We start from the raw sequence: 15,339 nt of genomic DNA, 5'->3' as shown, positions 1-15,339 counted from the left end.
GATAAGAGCAGGACCCTTGATCACACCCTTGAATCCATAAATAACACCACTGGATGATGTATAAAGTGCCAATCCTTAACCGATTAGCTAGCATCTCAGATGCACCACCATTATTGAGGGTGAATTAGAAGGTTGTGGAGAGGAGGGAGAGATCCAATCAGATCTTGTTCCCACCAAGTTATGGAGCTCTGAGGTTAACAGCAACATTTAGCACTTTAAGGTTCACAAAGCACTTTACTAATATTAACTTATTTTATTCTCACAACAACCCTAAGAGGTTCTGGTATTATTATCCTCATTTTCGAGATGAGGAAACTAAAATTGATAGAGGATAAGGGATTTGCCTAGTAAGTGTCTGAGGTTTAATTTGATTCAGACCTTCTTGACTCTTTGCGTCATCCAGCTGCCCATGTGTTTAATTTTATCTAACAGGGATTTACTGAGAGTCTTCAATGTGGCAAAATGGTAGAGAAGGAAGAACACTGACTTGGGTTCAAGTGTTGCCTCTAATGTATGATCTTGAGAAAGTCACTTACTTTTCCCGGGTTTCAGTTTCCTCATCTGCAAAGTGAGGGGACTGCTCTCCATGGACTCTGACTCTCCTTCCAGTTGTAGAGCTATCACCAATTTTATAACAGTAGGAGAGGATTCAAAAGAAACAAAACAAGATCCCTGCCCTCATGAAACTTATAATCCTTTTGGGGAGACAAGCCCAGCACAAGCAAAGCAATTCTAGGACAATACAGTGCTGTATAAATATAATCAAACACGCATGATCTCCAGTCAGCATCTCGGGGTGTTCTGCTGATAGCCTCAATATCCGATGGAGCAGATGAACTTGCATGCATGCAGTCAAAAACTCAGCCCTTAAATTCTCTGCTGCAAAAGCCCCTGCCCTCCCCAGCAAGCCAGGAGAGTGGAATCTGGGCTCCTCAGCCAAATTCTTTTTAAAGCCACAGACCTACAAGTGCTTTCTAAACCTGACCACCAAGGACTCCATAGACTTCTTCCCATTGACAATAATGAAGCCAGGTCAAAGATGCTGCCCAGTTAACTTGGGATTTACTGACTAGATTTCTTTCTTCCTTCCTCCCTCCAAACTTTCCTTCCTTCCTTCCTTCCTTCTTTCCTTCCTTCCTTCCTTCCTTCCTTCCTTCCTTCCTTCCTTCCTTCCTTCCTTCCTTCCTTCCTTCCTTCCGTCCCATGTGTCTGTCTGTCTGTCTCTCCTCAAAGACTAAACAGTAAACCCATTTCACTCTGGAGCTCATAAATTGGACTACAGTAGCATCCTGCTCAAGCTCCACTTAATGGCCATCTTTTGGACCCTCCTGGCTCAGAATGAATGTCAATAATTGCTGTTTCTCTTTTGACCAGAAACCCTGAGGGTCTTCCCCTCCACATTTGATTTTCTTTTTTAATTAAAGGGGCCATCCCTTGACTCACTTCTTAAAGAGGCTTATTCACTTATTCACTTATTTGAGCATTACCTCGCTCAAAGTGAGAACCTGAAAAGACCTTAGCCTAAAAGGGCCAGGGTCTACCCCTGCATCCTGGAACATCTCCACTCATCCTAATGAATATCAGGCCACTGGACCCAGATGGCTCAGGAGGAGAAAGTGAGGCTGGTGACCTGCACAACCCTCCCTCACTCGAATCAAAGTTAACTGCAAGTTATGTCATCACTTCCCTAATGTCATGGTCCTCTTCAAAAAGGAAGGACAAACACAACAGCAAAGTCAGGTGCTCTGGATTATGACTTTCAATTGTCTCCTCCACCCCCCAGATATTTTCTCTCAATTGGTCACATTCCTGTAGAAAAGAAGGCTAATCATGACTTTGAAAATGATGTAATTAGTTAGTCAATCCATCAGTAATCATTTATTAAACACTATAAAAACTGGGTTGGATTCTGGGGATACAAAGAGAAGGGAATAAGGGAAGGAAATAAGCATTTCTAAAGTGCCAACCATATGCCAGGCACTGCGCTAAGGGTTTACAAATATTATCTCATTTGCACAAAGACAGGAATAAAACAGCCCCTGCCTTACATTACAAGGAGCTTATATTCTATGGCAGAAGGTTCGTTGTTATCCAGTTTTTCAGTCATTTCTGACTTTTTGTGACCCCATTTAGGGTTTTCTTGGCAAAGATACTGGAGTGGTTTGCCATTTCCCTCTCCATCTCATTTTACAGATGAGAAACTGAAGCAAATAGGGAAAAGTGACTTGCCCAGGGTCACACAGCTAGTAAGTTTGTGAGGCTGGATTTGAACTCATGAAGATGAGTCTTTTGGATTCCAAGCCTACTGTTCTATCTACAGTACCACCTACTTGCCCTGGTGGAAGGAGAGGAAGACAATGTACATGTATAGGCATACGCACTTATAAAGGAAGTGATGGGGGGAGGGGATGTGCAGTGGGTACAGTGGGTGATCAAGAAAAGCCTCATGTACAAGGGAGCTTTAGAAGTGAACCTGGAAGAAAACTAAGGATTCTAAGAGGTGAACAGGGAATATATTTCAGTCCTGAGGGACAGCCTGGACATGAGAAGTAGAAGGCAAAAGATGATTAAGAGTAAGAAGGCCATTTTTACTGGTGTAAGAAAGAAGAGTAATAGGGAAAGAGGTGAAAAATGTAGACGTGGGCCAGGGATTGAAGGGTTTTAAATGTGAAATGGAGAAGCTGATATTTGCTCTCAGAAGTACTAGGGAGCCACTGGAATTTACTAACAAAAGAAGTGACATAGTCAGATCTGTACTTAAAAAAAAATTGCTCCTAAGTGCTTACCAGTGTAAAGTAGGCTATTTTGGTAGGTGGTGAATAGATTGGGAGTGGGACCTAGAATCAATCAATGTAATCATAATTGTTTAATTTAAATCTGGCTTCAGACACTCACTCTCTGTGTTACTCTAGACAAGCCATTTAACCCTTGAATGCCTCAGTTTCCCCATCTGTAAAATGGATATAATAATAGCATCTCCCTCCCAAGACTGTGAAGATAAAATGAAACAGTGCAGTGCCTGGCCCATAGTAAGCCTTATTCAAATGTTCATTACTATTTTCTATTATTGTTATTTTACCCCCCTGTGTTTGAAAGCAGGAGGTGGAGTCACAATGATGCTAGAGAATTGAGCAGGTAGAAAGAGACAACCCCCATTAAAATTGAGAAGTAGGCAAAGTTCATCACTGGTGGGACCAATTACCCTTTCTGTACCCTTTCATTTTTTATTTCCTCTTCTCTCCTTTACTTTTCCCATCCCTCACTGTTCAATGCTTTAAAGGCTGTCTATTCTGGAGAAAAGTGAGTTGAAAAAGTTGTTAACATAATGATAATGATAACCACAGCTTTTTCATTTTTTTTATTTTTATCGATATTTTGCCTTGATACCACCTTTGTTTTATAATACATCACCACCACCTTTCCCAATGAGTCAACCCTTATAACAAAGAATTAAAGAAATAAATTCAGCAAAACTATCCAACAAAATCTCCATGACTTGCTCAGGGTCATCCAGATTATAAATATCAGAGATGAGATTTGAACCCACATCTGAAGATTACAGAGTGAAACTTTTCCCCCTGTGCAATGTTGCCTTCTTTTCCTTCATCTTGCTTGCCTTTCTCTGAATATTTTTTTAAGTTGCAAAGCCAAATTTTATTCCAACACAAAAAAAAAATACAGATCAAGAGTTTAATTGTTTAATCATGCTATATCCAGGAGTGTTTTCACTTCTTGTTGTTTTCTTTTCTATATTTCATAGATCACAAAGAAAGGTCAATGCAAACCCTGAAGGGTACAACTTCCTAGGGAACACTTTCTCATTCTAGCCTCTCATTTAGCTCCCTTGATCAGTTCCAGACTACCCAGTAGGGACAAGAGACTTGTGCCTAGGGGTCTCACATGTTAGCAGAAGCAAAAAAAGTATTGGTTTCTGCTTCTGGAAGCAGTCAGGTTTTAAATCATTTATTTATGTCATTTACTGTCAATCCTCTCTGCCCCACATCATTCTTAAACAGCTTTGGAGTCTCATACTCTGGGTCTTACTTGACCTAGGTTAGCACCTATGATTGATAGATATATATGTGGCATAAATGTATCTGTCATATAGCTAGCATATTGGACAAGAGAATCAGAATCCAAAAAGACTTCAGTAGACTAGAACCATGTATTAAAACATATAATAAAATAAAATTGACAATTGAGGGATATATGTAAAGTCTTTCAATCATCTGCTTGAGTATAGGACAGGGAAAAAAGAAATGACTAGACAACACTTTATATGAAAGAGAACTGATGGGATTAGTGGACTGAAAATTCAGTTTGAGATGGTAGGTTAACAAGCACTTATGCCTCCCTATGTACCAGGCACCTAAGGAAACAAGAAAAGGCCACCTTCCCCCTCAAAAAAAAAAGAGCATTTCCCATTCTCAAGGAGCTCAAAGTCTAATTGGGAAAACAACTTCCAAGCAACTATGCACAAAAAAGACATATGCAGGATAAATTGGATACAATCTTAGAGCAAAGGCCCTAAGATTAGGCACTAAGGACTGCAAAAGGCTTCTTTCCAAAGGTAGGACTTGAACTGTGAGACAGGACAGTCATTAATTGAAGCATACTGTCCAGAAGAGGCAGTAGTGGTAAGAGTATCACTGGTCTATTCCATGGCTCTGGAGGAGAAGTGAAGCTGATGACCTGCACAGCCCTCACTCACTCAAAACAAAGTCAAGTGCAAGTCATGTCATCATTTCTCTGATGGCATGGTCTTCTTTGGCAATGAAGGATGAACACTATCCATGGTTAGACAAATCTGGAAAATTCAGCTTTGGCTGCCACATTTTTGGAAAGCCATTGACAAGCTGGAATATGTCCAGAAGAGGGTACCTGGGATTATAAAGGAACTTCAAATCATACCATCTGCTGAAAGAATCAGAATGGTTAACCCAGAGAAGAGAAAACTTAAGGAAGTTTTGATATCTATCTTCAAGTACTTTTTCAAGTAGTGTTAAATTCTTCTATGTAGGAGAGCAAATTGACTTATTTTTTGGAAGCTCCAGTAAGCAAAAGTAGAAATAATAAATGAAGGTTCCAGAGGCATGTAGTTCAGCTCAATATAAAGAGGAAAATGTCTCACAATTAGTTTTTCAAAAAAAAGAATGGATTGTCTTATCACTGGAGATCTTTGGCATAGTTGGATGACCATTTATTGGGGATGCTGTAGAGGGGGATTTGGATATGAGTGGGACAAATTACCTTAGGTCCCTTTAAACTCTGAGATGTTATTATTCTATGGCAGCCCAAAGCAATGAATTTATAATATGGAATTGCAGGGATTGTCGCAACAGAGTGATACAAAAGTGGAGAGCATTTTGGGCAACTACCTACTTATCAGGCAATCTCTGACTATGAAGAAAGGTGGGAGATGAAGACAAAGAAAGATTTACTCCTCCCTTGTGAATTCCTTAAAAATCTAGGGGAAAATACTGCTAAATAGCTATTGAGCACATTTCAGGAGCCAAGAGACTCTCTGGGTGTTACTCTGCTATTTGAGTACCTCCTCCATTATAGATTTACAATCAGCTCCTGCCGACTCCCGGGGAAAAGAAGCAGGGAAGATTGCCCAGTCTGTCAAGACTCCCAAGAAGCAATTCTCTTACAAAAGTAGCTACACTAAGAGCTCAGATATATGGAGACATGGATATTTGATTCTGCAGTTTCAAGAAAACTGAACCCAGGCACCACATTATGTGATAAATGGCTCAATAAATAGTGTAATATAATGCAGCAGAAAAGAAATACATCTTCATGCACCAAATGGAATTGTGCAACGCCAGATACAGATGATGTGATCATCTAATGAAAACTTCTTTGTACTATAATGTAAGGGCACAAGAGAACAGAATTTCATGTTGGTTTTAAACCCTTAACAGGGAAGTGTTTTTCTTACCTTTGAAGAATTTAAATTCAATGCAAATTTGGAATTCCACAGAGATAAACTGAGAGTCAATGAATGTCGACAGGTTTTGGATGAAAAGATACTGACATATTTATGTGAAATGATACATTATATTTAATGTACCCCCAAGTTTTTCCCAAATCATCTCAAGGCTACTCATTGAAAGACCTTGTTTTTCCATAAGGAAAAGGAGTGAAGGATTTCATGAGAATATGGAAAATGGACTAAATTATCTCCAAGATTCTTTGCAAGTTAAAATATTTTATGATTCTAAATTTCCTCTCAACTGGCTCTCTGTTTCAAAAAAAAAAAAACAAAACAAAATTAGACGTCAAGAATCTAGCATGCCCAATATGTTTTGTAGACTGTCCCTTCTTCTTGATGGGATCAGGGAGAAATGCTTCTCAAGTTCTAGAGTATTGACATAGGTTTGGAATTCTGCTTTCTAGAGAGTGGAACAGTGGTCTCAACTATACTAGACTATAAGCTCCATGGAGTCAGGGATGTGTCTTATATAAACTTTGATATCTCCTAATGACAAACACACAGTAGACCCTTAATAAGCATTTAGTGAATAGCACTGGAAATCAAACTCCCTCCTTGTACTTCCTCTTGTACTTGATGGTTAGAAAAGGGAGTTGAGGAGAAGCAAACATAAGGGGGAAAAATCTTTGTGAAGTTTTGTTTTGATGGGAGGTATGCTTGTTTGGGTTTATTCTAATATATTGAAATTTCACATAAATGTTAAGTAGACTTTGCTCTCCCCCTACAATTAAAGCCAAACCAACAAGTACTTATTACTTACAAGTAAACCACTAAGCTAGGCACTGGGGAGCCTATGAGAAGAATGAAAAAAAATCTAGATGCTTAAAGAGTTTGTATTCTACCAGCAGAATGCAACATTAAAGGGAAAATTTAATAAGACACAATTTGAGGAGGGAGATAATAGTAACAACTCAGGTGATGGTGGCATCTGATTTGAGTCTTGAAGGAAACTAAGGTTTCTAAGAGGTAGAAGTGAGATCCTCACAGGCATTCAGAACAACCCAGGAATTAGGAGAGAGGCAGAAGACGGATTGTTATTGTGTTTGGCCTTCATTCTCAAAGAGGACCATGACATCAAGATAATAATGTGACTTGCAGTTGACTTTGATTTGAGTGAGGGAGAACTGTGGAAGGTCACCAGCCTCACTTTCTCCTCCAGAGCCACCTGGGTCCAGTGATCTGATATTCATCAGGACGACTGGAGATGGCCCAGGATGCAATGGAAGACCTTGGCCATTTTAGGCTATGTTCTTATCAGATTTTCACTTTGAGTGAGATACACCCATTCAATGAATAAGCTTCTTTAAGCAGTTACTCAAGGGATGCTCTGTTTAATAAAAAAGAAAAAAAGACAGATTGCAAAATCAAGGAAGAGCAATTAGATCTGTTTTGCTAGGAAATGGACTCTGTAGAGGGGAGTCATGTAAAATATCTACTAAGTTAGGCTAGAACCCAACAGTCTGGGGCTTTTACATGTCTGGCTGAGGAGTTTGTATGTCATTCTAGAGGCCTCTGAATATCCTTGAGCAGGATCAGGCCATGGTGTGATCTGTGCTTTGAAAAGATTATAATTGCAACTCTGAGGAAGATGCAATGAGATGAGTGATGAGATGTAGGCAGTTCTATTAGGATGCTAAGGCTATGAGGGTCTGTGAGCAGACAAAAAACAGGAGACTAGAATGATGATGTTTACCTCAACAGAAAGAGGGAAGTTTAGAGGATCTTCTAGGAAGACTGAAGAACTCTTAATTAGCCTCACATATTTTGTGGAGGGAATCTCACCCCTATGTATATTTTCCATCCCTTGCCACAAATGTCTCAGAACGTTGCATACAAGAAGTATGCCTGAATATGAAGCAATGTGATGAGATAGAAATTTTAAATTTAAACTCAGAAGACCTTGGTTCAAAATTCACATTTGCCACTTGCTAGACACCTAACACCTGGCATACCATTTAACTTTTCGGACTTCAGTTCCATTATTTGAAAAATGAGGATGTGGACTAAGTCTCTAGGGTCCCTTCAAATTTTCCATCTGTGGGTCTATGTTTTAAAAAAAAAAACTTGATTGGAAACTGTGGTTTCTAATTCTTGGATCTCCTTATATGATAATGGTTCAGATTGACAGCGAACAAATAGCCCTGGATATGAACAAATTGTCAGTTCAAATGGCTGCTCCCAGCAATCTTTAAGACTGGACTTATTGTTCTCATGGGGGAAAACTTGAGCCTTCAACTCCAGGCATTTACCTGGGATTGTGGAGTGGTCCACTTTCCTAAGGGGACAGTCTTTTATGTCAAAGAAACCATCTTGGCTGGAGTGGAAGATCTGTGTCTGGCATTAAAAGCACCTCTTCAGAGCTAACCAGGGAGAAAAGAGCTATTCAGTAAATTGGGCATAATAATACCAGGAGAGCCTCCTGCCCATGGTTGTCATAAGGCTCAGAAAAGACAGGATTTATAAAAAGACTATGCAGACTGCTAAGTGCTATATAACTGTCATGTATTTTCACATGTTGTCTTCCCTCTTCCATGCATACTTCCCTTCCTCTGACCCAGTTCAATAATTTTTCTTCTCTCTCTCTCTTTCTCCCTCTCTCTCTTCCTCCTCCTCCTCCTAATCATCCTCCTCCTCCTCCTCTGCATTCAACTTAGTGAGCCCAGAACCTAAAATTGCATCCTGTAATCAGATCATAGATTTAGAACTACATGGATCCACAGTGCTCATCTAACCTAGTGGTTCTCAAACTGTGGTCTGGACCCCTGAAGGGGGGGGGGTCCCTGAAACTCTTTCTTTTTTCATAATAATACTAAGATGTTTTAATTTCTAATGTTGAAAATGTCAATAGATATAACTCACAAAAACAGAAGCTTTTTGGAGGATCCTCAAAAATTTTTTAAAGTATCTTAAGACAGGATCAGGACCAAGATGGTAGAGTAAAAGCAGGGATTTCTCTGAGCTCTCCCCCAAAGCCCACCATATATTTGTAAAACAAAATGACTCAACACATTCTAGAGCTACATAACCCACAAAATGACAGAGTGAAAGAAATCCTCAACCCAAGACAACCTGGAAAGTCAACAGGAAAGGTCTGTTGCACTGGAGAGGGAGTGGAACACAGTCCAGCATGGGCCACAATGACAGACTGGCTGGAGCAGGCCTCAGGGAATTAAATTATTGGCAGCTGTGGCAGTTTCCAGACTTCTCAACCCACAAATGCCAAAAAGGTCTGTGGGAAAACTCTGTGGAACCTGGGTGAAAGAGGAGTGCTCAGTCTGGCTGGATCCATTCCCAGCCCCAGGGCAGTGGGGGGAGGGGTGGTGCCAGCAGCATAAGTTGCTTCCAAAACTCTGGGCCCACAGACAGTGGAGGATCAAGTGACTAATACAAAATCCCTGAAGCGTGGGAGAGTACACTTACCCCCACCTCTACTCCAACTGGAAGCAGAGGTCTACCCTGACAAAGCATTAGAAAGTCAAGTACTTGGCTGGGAGGATGAGTAAACATTGTAAAAGAACTCAGACCATAGAATCTTACTTTAGTGACCAAGAGGATCAAAACATACAACCAGAAGAAGACAAAAAGTCAAAGTTCCTACATCAAAAGCCTACAAGAAAAATATGAATTGGTTGCAGGTCATAGAAGAGTTCAAAAAGGATTTTGAAAATCAAGTAAGAGAAGTAGAGGAAAAATTTGGAAGAGAAATGAGAGTGATGCAGGAAAATCATGAAAATCCAGTCAACAGTTCTCTAAGGGAGACCCCCCCCAAAAAAAAATACTGAAGAAAATAAATAGACTAACCCAAATGGCAAAAATGTACAAAAAGCCAATGAGGAGAAGAATGCCTTAGAAAGCAGAATTGACCAGATGGAAAATGACATCCAAAAGCTCCCTGAAGAAATAATTCCTTCAAAATTATAATAGAGCAAATGGAAGCTAATGACTTTATGAGAAATCAAGAAATTATAAAACAGAACCAAAAGAGTAAAAAAATAGAAGACAATGTGAAATATTTCACTGGAAAAACCACTGACCTGGAAAATAGATCCAGGAGAGAGAATTTAAAAATTATTAGACTACCTGAAAGCCACGATCAAAAAAAAGAACCTAGACATCTTTCAAGAAATTATCAAGGAAAACTGCCCTGATATTCTAGAACCAGAGGGTAAAATAGAAATGGAAAGAATCCACCAATCATCTGTGGAAAGAGATTCTAAAAGGAAACCTCCTAGGAACCCTGTAGCCAAATTCCAGAGTTCCCAGGTCAAGGAGAAAATATTACAAACAGCCAGAAAGAAACAATTCAAGTACTGTAGAAATACAATCAGGATAACACAAAACCTAGCAGTTTCTACATTAAGGGATCGTAGGGCTTGGAATATGATATTCTGGAGGTCAGAGGAGCTAGAATTAAAACCAAGAAGCACCTACCCAGCAAAACTGAGTATAATACTTCAGGAGAAAAAAATGGAATTTCAACGAAATAGAGGACTTTCAAGCATTCTTGTGGAAAAGACTAGAGCTGAATAGAAAATCTGACTTTCAAATGTAAGAATCAAGAGAAGTATAAAAAAGTAAACAGGAAAGAGAAATCATAAGAGACTTATTAAAGTTGAACTTTTACATTCCTACTTGAAAAGATAATATTTGTAACTGATGAAACCTTTCTCAGTATTACAGTAGTTGGGGAAGATGATAGATAGATAGATAGATAGATAGATAGATAGATAGATAGATAGATAGATAGATAGATAGACAGACAGACAGACGGCACAGGGTGAGTTGAATATGCAGGGATGATATCTAAAAACTAAAATTAAGGGGTGAGAGAGAATATATTGGGAGAAGGAGAAAGGGAGAGATAGAATGGAGTAAATTATCTCACATAAAAGAGACAAGAAAAAGCTTTTACAGTGGAGGGGAAAAGGGGGGAGATGAGAAGGAACGAGTGAACCTTACTCTCATCAAATTTGACTTAAGAAGGGAATAACTCAATTGGGTATCTTACCCTACAGAAAAATAAGAGGGAAGGAGATAAGAAGGGAGCGATGATAGAAGGGAGGGCAGATTCGGGTAGGGGGCAGTAAGAAGCAAACATTTTTGAAAAGTACAAGGTCAAAGAAGAAAACAGAATAATTGGGGGGAGGAGCGGGATAGGATGGAGGGAAATATAGTTAGTCCTTTATAACATGACTATTATGGAAGTGTTTTGCATAACTATACATGTATAACCTATTTGAATTGCTTGCTTTCTCAATGGGGGTGCGTGGGGAGGGAAGAAGGAACAGAATCTGGAACTCAAAGTTTTAAAAACAAATGTTAAAAAATTGTTTTTACATCCAACTAGGAAATAAGACATACAGACAATGAGATATCTTGCCCTCCAAGAAAGTAAAAGTTAAGAGGATGAGGGGGGGGCGGTGATAAAAGGGAGGGGAGACTAGGGGAAGGGATAATCAGAATGGATGCCATCTTGGGGTGGGGAAAGCGAGAGATAGGGAGAAAACCTGGAACTCAAAATCTTATGGAAATGAATGCTGAAAATAAAAAATTACAAACAAACAAATAAGTACTTTTTAAAAAATATTAAAAGATTCTGAGAGCAAAAAGTTTGAGAACTGCTGATATAGTCCACCCCTCTCCTCCTCGCTTTACAATGCAAGGAAATAAGATCTAGAGAGGTTAAAGAACTTGACCAAAATTAACCCAAGCAGTAATTGAAGAGTCAGGATTTGAACACAGGTCCTTTGGCTTCAAAATGTAGCACATTATTTGTTGAATTACATTGATCAGGCTTTAGAAGCTGAGACAGACAAAGAGAAGAGAAAAAAGGAGAGAGAGAGAAAGAGAGACAGAGAGAGAGACAGACACAGAGAGACAAAGACAGAGAATGAGAGAGAGAATTCAATAGGGATTGTGAACAGATCTCTGATTTCATTGGTATGGGGAACTTCCAGATGTGGAAACTTCTTCTGACAAAGTGGTTGGCAGCCTGTCTGTAACTTAGACTCTTAAAAATTTGCCTAGAACCCTGAGAAGTGGAGTGCCTTGCTTAGGGTCACATAGCCAAGAGGTGAGAGAGGTAAAACAATACACTCATCATTTTGGCTATCTCTTCATCCACATTGCATCACAAATCAAATAATAAGAAGCAAATTAAATAATAATGAAATAAGATTTTAAAATAGGGTAAAAAGAAAAAACCAATAAATTAGTTTATAACATTTATAAATGTTCCCTAAGGGTCAAACAAAGTTCTTCCTTTTCTGAATTTAATAGGCTAAAAGTCTAATTTCAGATACCCTTGACAATTGAGAAAGAAAAACTTGGCTTCTAGCCCAGAGTCTTACATTGAAATATAGACACATACATACATATTTACACAATGCATTTACATACATGTATGTGTATGTATATATGTTGATTGTGTGTATGTTGAGAAATTTACTTCAACCCTCTAGGCCTGGGTTTCTTCATCTATAAAATGAAGTTATACTAAATAATCTCTCTTTCCAACTCTAAACATATTATCTTTCTGACACATAGAAGTAAGCTCAACTCTCATTATGTAGGTTAGAATAAGAATTACCTTCCTGACCATCAGGTAAGCTTTCTGGAAGACATCATGGAAGTTAGATTACTAAGAAGTAATCTGCATCCTCACTTTTGTAACCTCAATGACATCAAATACAGAAGTGTTTGTGCTTATACCCATGGCCTATATGTCTTAGACTTCCTCCTTCCTTTTTTTAAATCCACACAATTCAAGTCAACTATCTATAAAGAGGAAAGAAGAAACTGAAAGTGTCACAACACAGAATCACAGGATTTTAGCAATGAAAATGATCTCAGAGACCATCCAGTCAAGGAATTCTTTAACTTTATGGCATCATGGACCCCTTTGACAGTCTAGAGAAGGCTTTGAACACCTTTTTAGCATAATATTTTTAATTAAAACATATAGGATTAGAAAGGAAACCAATCATACTGAAATATAATTATTTTTCTATCTATCTACATACACATCCACTGACCCCATGTTAAGAATCCCTATTCTAGTCCAACCTATACCAGAAAAGAAATCCCACTTCTGCACATTGGAAACAAGAAGCCTTGAGTTCTCCATTTAGAGGAATTTCTAATGAAGGAGGAACCATTATCTCTGAAGGCAGCCTCTTCCATTTTTTACAGTTCCAATTGTGAGAAAATTCTTCCTGGCATCAAGCCTAAAACTGCCTCATTGTATGTCTACGACTTCTTATTACTTCACTACCTCATCCCCAAATACCATAATATTCTAGAATTGTACATTTGGCAGGTGATGGCCAAAGTAAGGAACAAAATCTGACCCCAAAATGTGTGTTATCAACCAACTAGTAGTGTGAAGACAGGTCATATCGTATCCTTTCCACTAGAGCCAATGTGTTGCTTATCTTTTAAACAAGAACTCCTATTTTCTCTTTTGGGGCAGCTAGGTGGTGCAGTGGAGAGAGCACCAGTGCAGGAGTCAGGAGGACCTGAGTTCAAATCTCACCTCAGATACTTGACACTCACTAGCTGTGTGACCTTGGGCAACTCACTTAACCCCAATTGCCTCATCCTGGGTCATCTCCAGTCATCCTGATGAATATCTGGTTACTGGAGTCAGGTGACTCTGGAGGAGAAGTGAGGCTAGTGACCTGCATAGCCCTCCCTCACTCAAAACAAAGTTAAGTGCAAGTCATCTCATCATTTCTCTGATGGCATAGTCTTCTTCGGCAACAAAGGACAAACACACACCTACTTTATCTTCTAACATTCCCACATTATTCCTTCTCCATCTGTTTTATAAGTTCTCAGCTTTCTCCTTCTGAGTCAGAACTGGTCCCTTAGGAATTTATAACTTAACTATTACTGTTTCTTCCCATTCAGACTAGCAGTTTCCAAGATACCAAGTAACACTGAGAAAAATCCATTCCTTTTCCCATCCTAAGATTCCCGACTCTCTGTCCCACCTCTCAAATCACCTAATGTTACTATTGTAGGTGATCCTGGGAGAATGGGCTCTGGAATGCTGCAGTAAATGGTAACAGCCTTGCCTCCCTCTTTTTTATTTTTTGAATGGAACAGAATCAGTCACACAGAATGAGCAGACATGGGTAGTTCTTGATCTGCATATCTTATCTCATTATATTTTCTTTCCCTTTAAACTCACTCATCTTCCAGAGTTTCCTAATTCTATTTAGGGTACTCTTGTCTTTCAATTCACTTAGGTTTAGAAGCTCAGGATCATCTTCCAACTCTTCACTCTCCATCACCCCACAAATTCAATAAGTTGCCTAATCTGGTTCTTTCTACTGCCACATCTTTCACATCTCTTCCCTTCTGTCTGTTCAAGGGATGAACACCCAAATTCAGGATATTATCAATTCTTAAACAGATTTGGTCTATGGTAATAGCCTTCTAATTGGTGTCTCAGCCTCAAACCTCTTTCCTTTCTAATCTGTCTCCCACACAGTGGCCAAAGTGATTTTTCCTAAATCACAGATCTGACTGTGTCTCTTTTCTACTCAACAAACCCCAGTTATCTGGATTAATTCTAAAGTCATATTTTTTTTATTCTTTACATCTAAAATATAACTTAACTATTGCCGTTCCTTCCCATTCAGAGTAACAGTTTCCAAGACACCAAGTAACACTGAGAAAAATGCATTCCTTTCCCCCCCTCTAAGTATTCCCAATTCTCTATTCCACCTCCCAAATCACCTAGGGTTACTACTGTAGGTAATCCTGGGAGAATGGGCTCTTGAATGCTGCAGTAAATGGTAACAGCCTTGCCTCCCTATTTTTATTTTTGAATGGAACAGAGTCTAAATTTTCTTCTAAAATTTCTACTTTATATAAGTTTTATAATGACCATAATTATTAGCATGTTAGTACATGGATATAATTTATGAATAAATAAAAAAGAATGAATGAATAAATAAATATAAATATATTGCAGAATTCAGTGTATTTTTATTACTAGGGATGCTTGGCCAAAAATGTTTAGAGACTTCTGATTGAGGTCCTTACTGGGCAGAGTAAAAGGAAACTCAGGCATCTCCTTACTTGGATAGTTTAAAAGTCAAATGTACGCCTAGGTTTCAATGACAGGTACAGTGTTGCATTGTAAAGACAAACAACTTTGAGAGACAAGAACTGTGTTCAACGTAATGACCAACTACAACTACAGACGACGAATAATGAAATATGTTACCCATCTCGTGTCAGAGAGTGATGAACTCAGTACATAGAATGAGACACGTTTTTGGACATGGCCAATGAAGAAGTTAATGTTGTATAATTATCTATATTTGTAC

This window comes from Notamacropus eugenii, chromosome 1, assembly GCF_028372415.1.
Source record: "Notamacropus eugenii isolate mMacEug1 chromosome 1, mMacEug1.pri_v2, whole genome shotgun sequence".
NCBI classification, from domain to species: domain Eukaryota; kingdom Metazoa; phylum Chordata; class Mammalia; order Diprotodontia; family Macropodidae; genus Notamacropus; species Notamacropus eugenii.
This window is presented reverse-complemented; position numbering follows the sequence as displayed.